The following is a 13,655-nucleotide window of genomic DNA, read 5'->3' on the forward strand; positions in this document are numbered from 1 at the left end:
AGAAGCTGAGCCTCCCTCTCTTCTCCTTAAAGAATAAAGGCACCTACCTGGTGTCCCGGGCAGGCAAGACACTCCTGCGTTCACTCCTGGCTGCTGGGACGGAGAGAGGCTGTCAGAGCCCAGGTGAGGAGTAAGGGGAGGTGCAGTTCACCTCCAGCTCCGCCTTAAGAGCAGCCGGCCAGCCCCGCCCTCTGTCCTCCCTCCCAGGCCCTACACGTGGCCTGACAGCCGGCAGGCCCCACCCGCAGGTCTGCACCGCTCAGGTGGGGCTGGCACGGGCAGGGGAAGGGAAGCATTGGTGGGCGGCCTGGCCCTGGTGGGCACTGGGGCAGGGTGTGTGTGTGGGGGGGGTCCCAAGCTTCCTGCTGCCCATCCCCTCCCTGGGAACCACGTGCTCCGGGGAACCCCTGCTTGGACAGGGCTTCTTAGGACCGAGGTGTACTGTAGGCATTCCCTTCACCCAGTGCCAGCCAGGGGAGGAACCGGGGGTTGGCAGGGCTAGCAGAGAGTGAAGCCTTGGCCTTGAGGGAGCAGGATGCCAGGGGACAGGAGACCCTTCCCAAAGGCCCCCCCTGTGCTCTCTGGGCTGGGTCAGTGTGGCAGGCACCGCGTAGGGGCCCGTTGGAACTCAGGCGGGGCACAGATACTGTCTTTTCTTCTTAGCCTGGGAATAGGCTTCTAACTCAAGGGGAGGAGGTTCTGAGTGTCTAGAGGGCTTTGAGAAGGGGCTCAAAGCCTTGCTGGGCTTCACTCATTCACTCATGGACTATCCCTCTGCACGGTATTGTGGAAGTTCCATGTGGGAGCGATGGCAGGCAGTCCAAAAGTCCAGGCATTCCCTCTCCCTGGCTCCAATCCCTCCCTGTTCTGTGCCAGGGGTCCCAGAGTATTGTGAGGGGACATCCAGCCATTGTGGGGGAGGGCCGCTGCTGGTAGAGCTGAGCCCCAACTGGGCAGGTTGGTCTGAAGCTAGGAAGCCAGCAAAGTCTCCAGCCCAGGGACTCATGGTGATCTCCGAAGTGGCTAATCTCAGGGATGGGTGGGCTGCCCAGTGCCCCCATAATGCTCAGTGGAAGGGCTTCTGACCTTAAAGTTTTTGATGTTCTGTGGCTTCATGGAGGCATGATGAGCTTGTGTCGTGGGAGGCGAGGGACCACAACGGTGCAAAGTTGTGAAAGGTGATCCCTCTTGACGGTGGCATTGAAAGGCGTCTCTGGGTGTTCACGCAGCCCAGCTGGCCCATAGCCTGGTGAGCAGTTGTGTCTCTGAATGAAGAAAATGGTGCCCCTCCCTCGGGGTGGGTGCAGCTGCAAAACAGAGTGCACTGCCCACAGCAGCCTTATTCATGGGCAGCCAGCTGCTGAGATTCTCAGGTGGAAGCGGCAGGTTACGGGGGGTCAAAGTGTCGGGCCAGGATTGGAGTGGTCCTGGTGTTGGCCCTGGCTGCCTTCCTGGGGGCTGACACCGAGGCCAGTTTTTGCAGTTCTTCAGGTCTGGGATCCCCAGGCTTATGACCCTGTGCTTGAGGGTTACAGTCTTTCTTGGCAGGTTTGACTCTTTTGGTTCACATTTGGCTGCTTCCTTCACCTTAAGCCAGTCCCAGGAACACTGATTCCAGCCTCAGCCACCTCACAGACCCTGCCCACTCAGCCCCCCTGCCTCTGCCTCATCCCCCACCTCCCTCTGCTCCCCCTACCTTCCCCCCACCTCCTCTTGACATGATCAGCCTCCCAAGGGGCGGGACAGAATTTCTTTCTGCACCTATGGATAGGAGTGTGTGATTTTCCCCCCTCTTTTGCTTGTTGATGTGATGGAGTACATTAATTGAGTTTTGAATATTGAACCAATCTTGCATACCTGGGATACATCCCACTTGGTTGTGTTGTATAATTTTTTATACACTGTTGTACTCAATTTGCTAATATTTTGTTGAAGATGTTTGCATCGATGCTTATGAGAGACATTGATCTGTGGTTTTCTTGTAACGTCTTTGTCTGGTTGTGGTATTCGAGTGATGTTGGCCTCATAGAATGAGTTAGAGTATTCTCTCTGTTTCTAGCTTCTGAAAGAGATTGTAGAGAATTGGGTAATTTCTTCCTTAAAAGTTTGGTAGAATTCACCAGTACACCCATTGGGGCCTTGTGCTTTCAGTTCTGGAAGATTATTAATTACAGATTCAACTTCTTTAAGAGACACAGGCCTACTCACAGCATTTCTTTCCAACTTCAACATATAGCATTTTCCTGGCTGCTGGGGGCAACTTGTTCTACATCTACCCTTCCAAGAGAAGGGATTCCAAGCCTATATTTTGAGGGATTCCGAACTCCTCTCACTAAGGAAGAGGGAAAATCCAACAAAAAAACAAAAAAATGTAGTTTCTGACAGGGCTTTTTTTCTTGTAGAGAATCTGTTACACATTCATTCAAAATACATTCATTGAATGTTCTTATGTTTAGGCACTGGGATACCAAGATGAATGGGACAAGGTTCCTGCTCCCAAGGAGCATGCTGTCTATGGGAGACGATGACTCATAGGCAAATAAGTCCCCACATCCTACAAAGGAGGGGAAATGCTTGGTCCTCTCTGGTAGCCATCAGTCACATGTGGCTATTCAGCCCTTTTGATGCGGCTGGTCCAAATTGAAACGTGTCATAGGCGTGAAACACGATTCGGATTTCAAAGACTTAGTATGAAAAAAAGGATGGAAATATCTCATTGATGCTTTTTATATTGATAACATGTTGATAATATTTTATAGATATTGGGTTAAATAAAATATACTATTAAAATGAATTTCACCTGCTTCTTTTCACTATTTGAGATGTGTTTTATTAGCTTCCTGAGGCTGCTATAACACATTGCCACAAACCTGGTGGTTTAAAACATCGAAAATATATTCATTTGCAGGCTGGAGCTTAGAAACCTGAAATTGGGTTGTTGGGAAGAATCTGTCCCTTGCCTCTTCCACCTTCTGGCGGCTGCCCTGGAATTCCTGGGCTTGTGGCCACGTTGCTCCAATCTCTGCCTTGTCTTTTTTTTTTTTTTTTTTATAAATTTATTTTATTTATTTATTTTTGGATCTGTTGGGTCTTCGTTGCTGCGCGCGGGCTTTCTCCAGTTGCGGCGAGCGGGGGCCGCTCTTCGCTGCGGTGCGCAGGCCCCTCACTGAAGTAGTTTCTCTTGTTGCAGAGCACAGGCTCCAGGCGCGTGGGCTTCAGTAGTTGCAGCACGCAGGCTCAGTAGTTGTGGCACACGGCCTTAGCTGCTCCGCAGCATGTGGGATCTTCCCGGACCAGGGCTCGAACCTGTGTCCCCTGCATTGGCAGGCGGATTCCCAACCACTGTGCCACCAGGGAAGTCCCTCTGCCTTGTCTTCACTTTGCTTTCTCCCCTGTCTGTGTTATCTTTTACCTCTGTCTTATGAAGACCATATGATGGCATTTAGGGCTCCCCTAGATAATCCAGGGTAATCTTACCATGAAATCCTTAACTTAATTACATCTGCAAAGATCCTTTTTCCAAATAAGGTAACATTAGAAAGTTTCAGGAGTTAAGACTTGATACTTTGGGGGTGGCCGTTATTCAACACGTGGCTACTAGAAAGTTTAAAATTACATGTAGATTACATTACTGTTGGACAGCTTTGGGCTATGGTAACCCCTGTCTCCTGGAACCAGAGAAAGCATCTCAGACTCAGAGCACATTCAAAGTGGAGGGGTATGGTGACCCGCCTGGGCAAAGTCAGAGAGGTGAGAAGGAGCCTGGGGTACTCCCAGGACCATTGGAGTGTTCTCTGTAGCTGGAACTCAGGGTGAGGGTGGGAAGAAGGCTGGGAGAAGAATCTGGAGAGACAGTGTGTATATAGCATCGACCTCCACCCACTCTTCTCCTAGTGAGCCTTCCTTAGCTGGAGAAGCTGGACCCTGACCACTGTGTTCCTCAGACTCTGTTGCGGCTAGAGTTCTGATTAGGCAACAGGTTCTGTCAATCGAACGGACTTGGGAACTTGGCTTGTTGCTCAGCCTGGTTGTGGAGACACTGATTTTGGGGGGCGGCTGGCTTCTAGCATCCAGTGTCCAGTTTTGTGGGTATGGAGAAGTTGTTGCTGAAATGGTCTCCTGACCCCTGAATCAGTTAGGTGATGCTTCTTGAAGCCAACAGACCCTGGGCGGCTCCTGATTTTTTACCTTCCTGACGGTGTCAGAGGAGGTGTTTCGCAAGGTGCGTCCCATGTTTTTCTGGGAGCCATTCCTGCCGGTGCAGCCTGTTCCTTTAGCCCTTCTGATGATTTTGTCAGCATAGAATTACCTGCGTGAAATTCCTTTCTGCTTAAATTAGCTAGTGTGGTTTCTGTTTCTTGCTGGTGAGTGATGCAGGTGGGCTCACCTAGGGGGTCAAGGGCATGGAGGTCAGCCTAAGCAGCCTGGCTTTTCTGCTGTGGGTGATGGAGATACAGGGATGCTGTTTAAAATTTATTTATTTATTTATTTATTTTTGGCTGTGTTGGGTCTTCGTTTCTGTGCGAGGGCTTTCTCCAGTTGTGGCAAGCGGGGGCCACTCTTCATCACGGTGCACGGGCCTCTCACTATCGCGGCCTCTCTGGTTGCGGAACACAGGCTCCAGACGCGCAGGCTCAGTAGTTGTGGCTCACGGGCCCAGCTGCTCCACGGCATGTGGGATCTTCCCAGACCAGGGCTCGAACCCGTGTCCCCTGCATTGGCAGGCAGATTCTCAACCACTGCGCCACCAGGAAAGCCCTACAGGGATGTTTTTAAGCAGAGCAGGAGCAGGGAGGGAGCGATGTGAACACCTTTGTGCCAGAGAAAGATCATCTTGCTTCAGGGAGCTGCTGAACCCCTTGAGAGGGTAGCAGAGGTGCCGACCTTACTTTTCTCTGGGACTCTTTTCTCTGGGGTTAAGACAGATGCCAAAGATTGGAGAGGGATATTCTTTGCTACAATGGGGCAGAAAACTGAACTGGTTAACCTCCTGAACATTCTAGGCTTTATTTGCAGCATGCAAGACTGAAATGAATAGCAGGAAGGGCTTCCCAACAGAGACAAGAGTGAGAACTTTGGTAACTAAGCACCAGGCTCTGCGTCAAGGCCCAGAGAGAGCAGAGCAGGTAAAAGGCCATACCTAGCACTCTGGATGCTTGCATTTACACTTAGTTTCCATTGCCAATTTGCTGTGCTGCTCCAGGAAAGACAGTTACCCTCTCAGAGCCCCTGAGCAGTAGGGAAGTCTTGTTTTCCTTCTGCTGCAGTGGGAGGGGTGAGAAGGGGAAGACTGTGGTCCTTCTTATCCCTGGGGAGGGGATTTTGGTCTTTATGATGGGGCTGCCCTTGCGAGGTGAAGCCTTCCTCATGCCTTACTCTTTTGTACTTCTGACTCCTTAGCTATAAAATGTGCATGCCTGAGCCTCCACCTGTATGCCAGGTGAGGCCCAATCTAGGGACGTCTCTGCTATGAATGTCCCCACTCAGAGTAGAGTGTTCTCCATGTGGCCTCCAGTGCCAGAGCTGGAGGGGCCCCTTGGGCATTGCCGTCACCCGGAACTCAAACTGTATTGTTCATACATCACCAGTAAAAAATGTTGAGCAGGCATCCCTGATACCTATTTGTTTATAACTCATATACGTAGAACCTAATAAATCATAAACATGAACTATATACGTAAATATACAATAGCATGTACATTACAAAAGTATATCTATTATAAAATATTAGGTACACTATAATATATGAATAAACTAGACACTATGTATATTATTATTTTGCGCACATTATAAAACTGTATAACTAGAAATGAAAGAGGTAATAAATAAAAACCGTTTTAAAGAAATTTTTATGGCATTTCATTTCATAATGGCCTAAAATCCCTTTTTGCTCTCATAGCGAGAGCGACACCATTGAATATCCTTCTTTACTTTTGAAGATCCTGGTTTCACACAGTGACTTGAATGTCTGGTACTAAGTACGGTTTATTTCAATATTCAGTTTGAAAGGCTGTCACAGCTGAAAAGGAGGCCTCGTGAAAATATCTAGATCCAGACGGATGAGGTGCATTGTGGGCTCTGCTCATTAAACCATGACATTCATTTTTCAGTTTTCATTGCCATCCACCAATTATGCAAAGGTTCTGTTCACAATTGACTTTCAAATTTCCATCTTCTCTCATGTCAATCAGTTCTTCCTGCAAAGAAATTGGAATGTGTTGCATTTTAATACTTTCACCAAATGGATTTTACACTCACTCAAACTCTTCATTTGGAAGGTTTTTAAACAAGTTAAAAATTCCTTTTTGTTTTCTTTGAAGTGTAGATATGAAAGATCTTGGGAACACACAAGGTTTTCAGCAATAAAATCATATAAACAATAGGAACACTTTTCAACGTTATCTCTAAATTCTCTCTCATACTATAGTCCTTCCAAAAAAATTACTTCCTTAACGACTGTTTAAACTTCACCCTTATCCTCATGAAAAAAGATTTCACTTTTGGAAATCTCCGCTGGAGCACTCAACACGCAACCTTTGCTTTTCCTTCCTGAAATGTCAGATGAAATCGTGGCCTAGGATCAGGGGAAGTGTGTCTACTTTCTTGCCGTTTCTTGGCAGAAATCTTTTTAGGCCACTTGTCCTTTTCTAAGGCAGGTTAATTTAGTTTGAATCAGACATTGCAATCTGTGAATTCCACTGAACTGGGCATATGTAAATGGCAACATGTTCCCATAGGTTGGAAGTTGAGTGATAGAGTGGGGGTGCCATCCTCAAGTTCTCTGCCTGATGGAGCGGCTGCACCTCCTTCCAGATATTGACTAATGTGGAGGACACGACTGACCAAAACAGACTGAGTTGGGGTGCCTGGGTCAATTTTTATGTTAAATATTAGTAGAGCTAAATTCCTTTCTTACTTTTAAATAGAAAAACACGTGGACACATATATATTGAATTCTAAAATTTTCTTCCCCCTGGAAGAAAATGGATCATTCTGTGTTACCTGTGGGGTATGTGGTCAGATCTCCCTGGACCGATGCGTCAGCTGAGGTTCGGGCCGGGAAGGGTGGGGCGTTGCTTAAGGACCCATTGCAAGTGGTGAGAGAATCAGACTGAGACTCAGGTCCTTGCCTTCCGGGGCCCTCCCCCAACCCGCACAGAGACATGTGGAGGCAATGCGGGGTGGTTACTGCAGCCCCATTCCCACCACACTGGGTCCTGTGGCCTCAGGGATACCTGTTCTCCTGGGACCCAGGGCTGGGACCTTGGCATCTCCTCTACTCTGCTCTCTGGGGAGTACACTGGGTGGGCCCCAGCTCAGGTGTGCACATGCTTCCTCTTAGAACACTCTTTTCCTTTCCCACCCCTTCCTCCCTCATGACAGACAGAATCTGCGTCACTCTGACCAGGGCTAAGTCATGTGACTTCTCTGGACCACATAATTTGTCCTTGGCTTTGGGACATAATTTGGTGATTTTTATACCTCAGGGTTAAATCTGAAAAGAAAATCAGCCACCTGTATCCAGTCACAGACAGGCTGGGGACTCAGCACTGTGACCCTTGGGCCTGCCCAGCTGGGGGGAGGGGAGGAGTGTGGTTACTCCTAGGGACATCAGGGCCTGTGCGTTACCCCTGGCCAGAGCAGCTATGGCCAAAGCTGCTGGACCATCTGTCCAGGGCCTGGCCTGGAGAAGGGGGCCCTGGCCAGCTCGGGGGAGGACAGGGGGTTGCTGCTGGTGATCTTGCATAGCCCTAGGCCCAAGGTGAGCTCATCGGATGAGCAAGGCCTCCTGCTGAGCCTAGTGGGTGACTAAGAGGACACTTTGTGCTCTCACAACTCCCCGGCCCCTGCCGGTGTGCCCGCCCTGTCTTCACTTCTTTTTTTTTTTTTCAAACAAAATCACGTTTATTTCAATAGCTCCAAGTGCAAATACAGCAAGTCAGTACACAGAGTTTCAAGATACAGCTTTAAGTATAATGAAAACTTGATATACAAAAAAGAAAGGGTAAACAGCAGAAATAAAGCTCAGTGTTTAAAAAATTCAAGTAACCTGAAAACCTTTAGACTAAAATAGTCTTTCATCAATTCAGAAGTGCCTTAATTTATAGATAAGAGTAGTACATTGCAATCAAAAAGGACTTCTCAAAGAAAGAGAATCACCCCAAACTGGTCAGCTCCAGATAAGAGTAGAAATTCCTGGTGCTGGCTATTTCAGAGTGAGGATTCACTCACACTATACAGATTGGTGTGGTTCAACCCATGGCATTTGATCTTTAAGCAAATTCCAAAAAAGTGTTTAAAGTTCAATACTACTAAGAGTTCTTGAAATGGCCACTATATATTTAGAAGGTTTGAAGACCAATTTCAGCTTCAGGCCTATGGTACAACTTGGGGAAAAGACATACATTAATATTCCTTCCATTACTTAAATCCTTTTTGTAAGGTTAGCAACATGGCCTTTAAAGCTTCCTCAGGGAAACTGTACTTAAACATATAAAAGTTCCCACTAGGGAGATAATTAAAAGTTGTTAATGTTCTTTTTATCACTTAGCAACCAAGACACATGTTTATTTCCACTCCCCAGAAGCAATGTTAGCTACTAGCTTTAATTCAGGAAATGTGTAACTTCAGGAAGGTTTATGTGAGATGTTTATTCAGTCTTTTTCTCAACCTTCTTCACCTTCTCATTGTAGGCAATAAGTTGAGAGTCTGTTCCAAAAAGTCTATCCCACCATGTAAATGTCGAAGCATAGTTTCCAATGAAGTTCATGTGGTGGAAATCGTGTTGCTGAGAACCAGCATAGAAAGGAATGAGATTTAAAGGGTTGAGAGGAATGTCGTAACCACTACGGACATCAACAGTTTCTGTCAAATGAACGGTCACCCAGGCCCAAAGAAGAATAACAGGATCACATAAAAGCATGATTCCAATGATATATCCAGTTCCAAGAATTAGGGTTTCCAGAGGATGTGCATATTCAGCTTCCATTCGAAATGGAGCCTGAAACTCATGACAAATTTTATGAATATGCTTATGTATTCTTTTGTGGTTTAAGAGCCTATGCAGGAAATAGTGCCAGGTATCCGCAATCACTGCACAGCCAAAGCATCTTGCCAAAAGCATGTACCATCGTGGCATTGTTTCCCAATCATAAGGAATATTGAAATACTCTGTAAAATAATAGGTTCCACAAATCAAAGAAGCTGGATACAAAAGCGATTAAAGAGAAGTACTTTAAAATATTTCCACTGATTTTCCCACGTTTCTGGTTTATCCTTTTGAATTTTGTACTTTTTCATGTAAGGTATAAATTGAAACAAAAATCCAGGTAAACAGAGCAAGTAATAAAGGACCTCATGCACTATGAGGGATCCCCATGTTGCAATCTGGAACTTTGTATAATTATTCAACATATAGTTCCAAGCATTTTGAAATGGTTCCTGCAGAGGATTCTCAGGTAAAAGTGAATCTACATATCCCACAGCCAGGGATGCTGAACTAAAGATGCTGATACTTTCTTTTGTTGCCATTCTTCAAATCTCAGCAGACAGCCTTATAATTCTGCACACCGCTGGGTCTGCGGCCGCCACCTCCGGAGCTTTGCTAGGCACCCGTCTTCACTTCTTGAGCTTAGTTCTACTGTCACTGACGGCACCAGGCAGCCCTTTGCATACAGCACCCCTGGAGCCACATGTGGCCAAAGCATGTGGCATTCATGGCAACACGCATGTGTCTGTTCTTCAAATTCAATTCCTTTCCCTCCTGGGCACATAGTAAGACTACATTTCCCAGTCTCCCCTGCAGTCAGACAGAATCATGGGCTGAGTTCTGGCCGGTGGAATGTGGCTGAAGAAATGTAAACCATGCCACGTCCTGGTCTGACCTCTGAAAACTCCACCTTGGCTCACTCTCTTCCCCTGTCCGGTGGCCGGATGTGGAGGACCCAGGGGAGGATGGCAAGGCCCTTACCACAGTGGGCTGTCAGGCGCTTGAGTTCCTGAAGAACCATGAGGAGAAGAGCCTATGCCCATTGCACCTGTGTGAGAAAGACATCTTTAGATGTGAAACCATGGAAACACTGGAGTGGGTACAGCAGGTGACAGCCCGAGTAACAGTGTCTGACCCCAGATGAGAAGTCAGGGGGTTTGAATTCTTTAAGATTTTTTTTTTTGGCCATGCCACGTGGCTTATGGGATCTTAGTTCCCCCACCAGGGATTGAACCCGGGCCCTCGGCAGTGAAAGCACTGAGTCCTAACCACTGGACCGCCAGGGAATTCCCAAATTCTTTAAGATTTTTTAGTGTGGGAGTTACAGGTTTAGTCTCTGGAGCTGGACACCCAATTTCTCCCATAGATGGACCACGTGACTCTGGGAAAATTGATTAATGTTTCTGAGCCTCAGTTTCCTCACTTGTAAACGTATGTGCATCGCAGGGTGTTTGGAAGGTATGTACAGTGATGGGCACACTAGGTTTGTTGGCCCTGCTGGACTGTGCGGGATCCTCCAAGGCAGGGATGGCTTTTGATTCATGTCTCTGGGTCCCTGCTGGGCCTGGCACAGTGTCCAGTGTCCAGTGGTCCCTGCCCAGGAGGCTCCTTGTCTGGAGAGGACTCAGAGCTCTCAGCTGTACCCTAAGGCAGTCTGGGATGTGCCATAGAGGAGAGGTACCAGCAAAGTGCTGTCTGGGGGAGATTAATTCGGCCTGGGTTTCAGGCTGAGGACTTCATGGAGGAGGTGGCATTTCATCAAGTCCTTGAAGGAGAAAGGGTGGCATTTGTATCACAGATGTCAACCACACTTGCTCTAGGTTAAGCAAAGTTCCCATGAGTTAAATCCTGAGGTAGAAAGAGCTGGACATGCTTGGCTGGAACAGGCTCCCACTAACAGTTTCAAGGCCTGGGGGGAAGATTTCAAAAGGAGGCAGTGGTAGGCAGAACTCTGAAGATGCTCCCATCCTAAGACCTCATCCTCTGGTTACTCAATCAAAAACAAATCTAGGGGGACTTCCCTGGTGGTGCAGTGGTTAAGAATCCACCTGCCAATGCAGGGGACATGGGTTCTAGCCCTGGTTCGGGAAGATCCCACATGCTGCGGAGCAACTAAGCCCATGTGCCACAACTACTGAGCCTGTGCTCTAGAGCCCGCGAGCCCCAACTGCTGAGCCCATGTGCCACAACTATTGCAGCCCGTGTGCGTAGAGCCTGTGGTCCGCAACAAAGAGAAGCCACCGCAATGAGAAACCCACACATGGCAACAAAGAGTAGCCCCTGCTCGTCGCAGCTAGAGAAAGCCCGCGCACAGCAACGAAGACCCAACGCAGCCAAAAAAAAAAAAAATTAATTAATTAAGAAAACAAAAAACAGGGCTTCCCTGGTGGTGCAGTGGTTGAGAATCTGCCTGCCAATGCAGGGGACACGGGTTCGAGCCCTGGTCTGGGAAGATCCTACATGCCGCGGAGCAACTAGGCCCATGAGCCACAAGTACTGAGCCTGTGCGTCTGGAGCCTGTGCTCCCAATAAGAGAGGCCGCGACAGTGAGAGGCTCGCGCACCGCGATGAAGAGTGGCCCCCACTTGCCGCAACTAGAGAAAGCCCTCGCACAGAAACGAAGACCCAACACAGCCAAAAAAAATAAATTAAAAACAAAAACAAAAACAACAACAACAACAACAAAAAAAACAAAAAACAAATCTAGGTACTCTATGAAGGAATTTTGCAGATATCGTTAAAGTCCCAAGTCAGTTGGCCTTAAAATATGGAGATTAATTAGATGGGTCTGACCTAATCAGATGAGCCCTTTATAAGAAGAAGAGCATTTTCTCCTCTCTGGTAGCAGAATAGGACGTTAGAGAGATTGAAAGCACGAGAAGGATTTCAGTCAAGAGCAACTCTCAGCTGACAGCCAGCAGGGAAATGGGACCCTCAGTCTTACAACCACACGGAACTGGATTCTGCCAACCATCTGAACGAGTCTGGGAGTGGATTCTTCCCCAGAACCTCCCGATAAGAGCCCACCTTGATTTTGGCCTTGTGGGAGCAGAGAACCCAGTTGAACTCACCCAGACTTCTCACCGCAGAGCTGTGAGTTTAATAAATGGGTGTTTTTGCCACTCAGTCTGCGGTCATTTGTTATGCAGCAACAGAAGACAAATACAGATGAATACCACAAGTCTAAATATTCCAAAGCCAAAAGTCAAGCTTACGAACTGTTAATCAAATATGGTCTACCCATCTATCTTGACATATATACCTTCATAATGACCTTGAAGACCAGGGCCAAATTCGTAATTCTGATGATTTAGAATTCTGTGCCAGCAGGTAGCTGCCCAGGGAGGGCTTGCCCTTGGGTCCCAGTCCCTGGCCTGTGGTCTGACCCCTCTTCTCTTGTCATTCCTGGTTCCATCCAGCACCAGGAGGGGTGGAGAGCCCAGGCCAGATGACCTAAATACAATTCACTCTCCCTGCAAACAGCTGTCCCTTGCCTGGCCCTGGGACCCAGGGTGTGGTTTGCCTTTAGGAAAAGGAACCTGGAGAATCTGAGGACTGTTCAGGCTGGAACGTGATCGTCCTTGGTGTGCCATGTATGGTCTAGAAGGGAGGCCACGGCTCCGGTGGGAACATCCACTAGGACCTTCTGACTCCTCCTTCCCCTGGGGCGGCCAGAGCAGGATTGCTCTACAGCTGGGGAACACAGGGCAAGGGTCTTGCTTGTCTCCCTTTAGTGTGTTAAAATACATATAAAGTTTACCCTAAGTGACATCTGATACATTCACAATGTTGTGCAACCACCTCCTCTATCTAGTTTCAGAATATTTTCATCACCCCAAAAGGAAACTTCCAGACCCATTAAGCAGCCACTCCCTAGTCCTCCCTCCCCCAGGCCCTGGCAGCCACTAATCTGTGCTCTGTCTCTATGGATTTACCTAGTCTGGATATTTGATATAAATGGAATCATACACCCTGTGGTCTTTTGTGACTGGCTTCTTTCAATTAGCACAATGATTTCAAGTTTCATCCGTGTTGTTGCATGAATCAGTACTTCATGCCTGAAGTAGTGGCAGAATAATATTCTTTTGGATGGACAGACCCCATGTACAGTGGCCTTTCTGGCCAGGGTCTAAGATGGTATCAGGCTGGGGATTGGGGAAAGTCAGCTGGTGGTTGGTTCTGCCCCTTTTTTCTTTTCTCCTCTGTGACTTTTGGGGTCTGTCCATCTAGAATACGCTGCTGGGGCCCTGGGGATGCAGGGAGACAGCCAGTCTCGCCTCCTCCCCTAGTCTTTGCAAGCTGATCCCGATATCCCGCCCAGTGGTGGTGGCGGCATCAGACACAGCTGGTGGGGACCCGTCCCAGGAGGGTGCCCCTGTTTCGGGGTTTCCAGATGTCTCCGGTCGGGGGTGGGTCTCAGCTGAATCCATTAAAAGCTGGAGCCCTTCTCTGGTGACAATTCTGAGGTCACATGGGGTGGAGAGGCTGCTGGTGGGGGAAGGGGTGCATGGCCTCGGGAGCTGGGATTGCTCAACCACTGGGGCTGGAAGGCAGTGGGAGTGCAGCCTGGCACCGGGCGAAGTCGGCTCCACGCCCAAAGAGACGCTTAGATCTTCACTTGCGGGGCCTGTTTAATTCCACAGAGAAATTTAATTCCACATTGTTT

General features: G+C 48.1%; 1 protein-coding gene and 1 pseudogene across 2 annotated transcripts in view; both read right to left on the bottom strand.

The window, feature by feature from the left end:
- The window catches only part of TNS4 (tensin 4), a 32,793-nt gene extending 32,589 nt beyond the window's left edge, over nt 1–204 (bottom strand). Inside the window, exon 1 of the mRNA XM_082442492.1 lies at nt 48–204. The gene's annotated coding sequence lies outside the window, so the exon portion shown is untranslated. The remainder of the gene's footprint in view (nt 1–47) is intronic.
- A 4,268-nt stretch (nt 205–4,472) lies between these two features.
- LOC309650766 (methylsterol monooxygenase 1 pseudogene) lies at nt 4,473–9,306 on the bottom strand (annotated as a pseudogene). Its single transcript has one exon. The product of its transcript is annotated as a methylsterol monooxygenase 1 pseudogene (transcript).
- Between the last annotated feature and the right edge of the window lie 4,349 nt (nt 9,307–13,655).

The sequence above is a fragment of the Balaenoptera physalus genome (assembly GCF_965194825.1).
Source record: "Balaenoptera physalus genome assembly, chromosome: 20".
Lineage (NCBI taxonomy): Eukaryota > Metazoa > Chordata > Mammalia > Artiodactyla > Balaenopteridae > Balaenoptera > Balaenoptera physalus.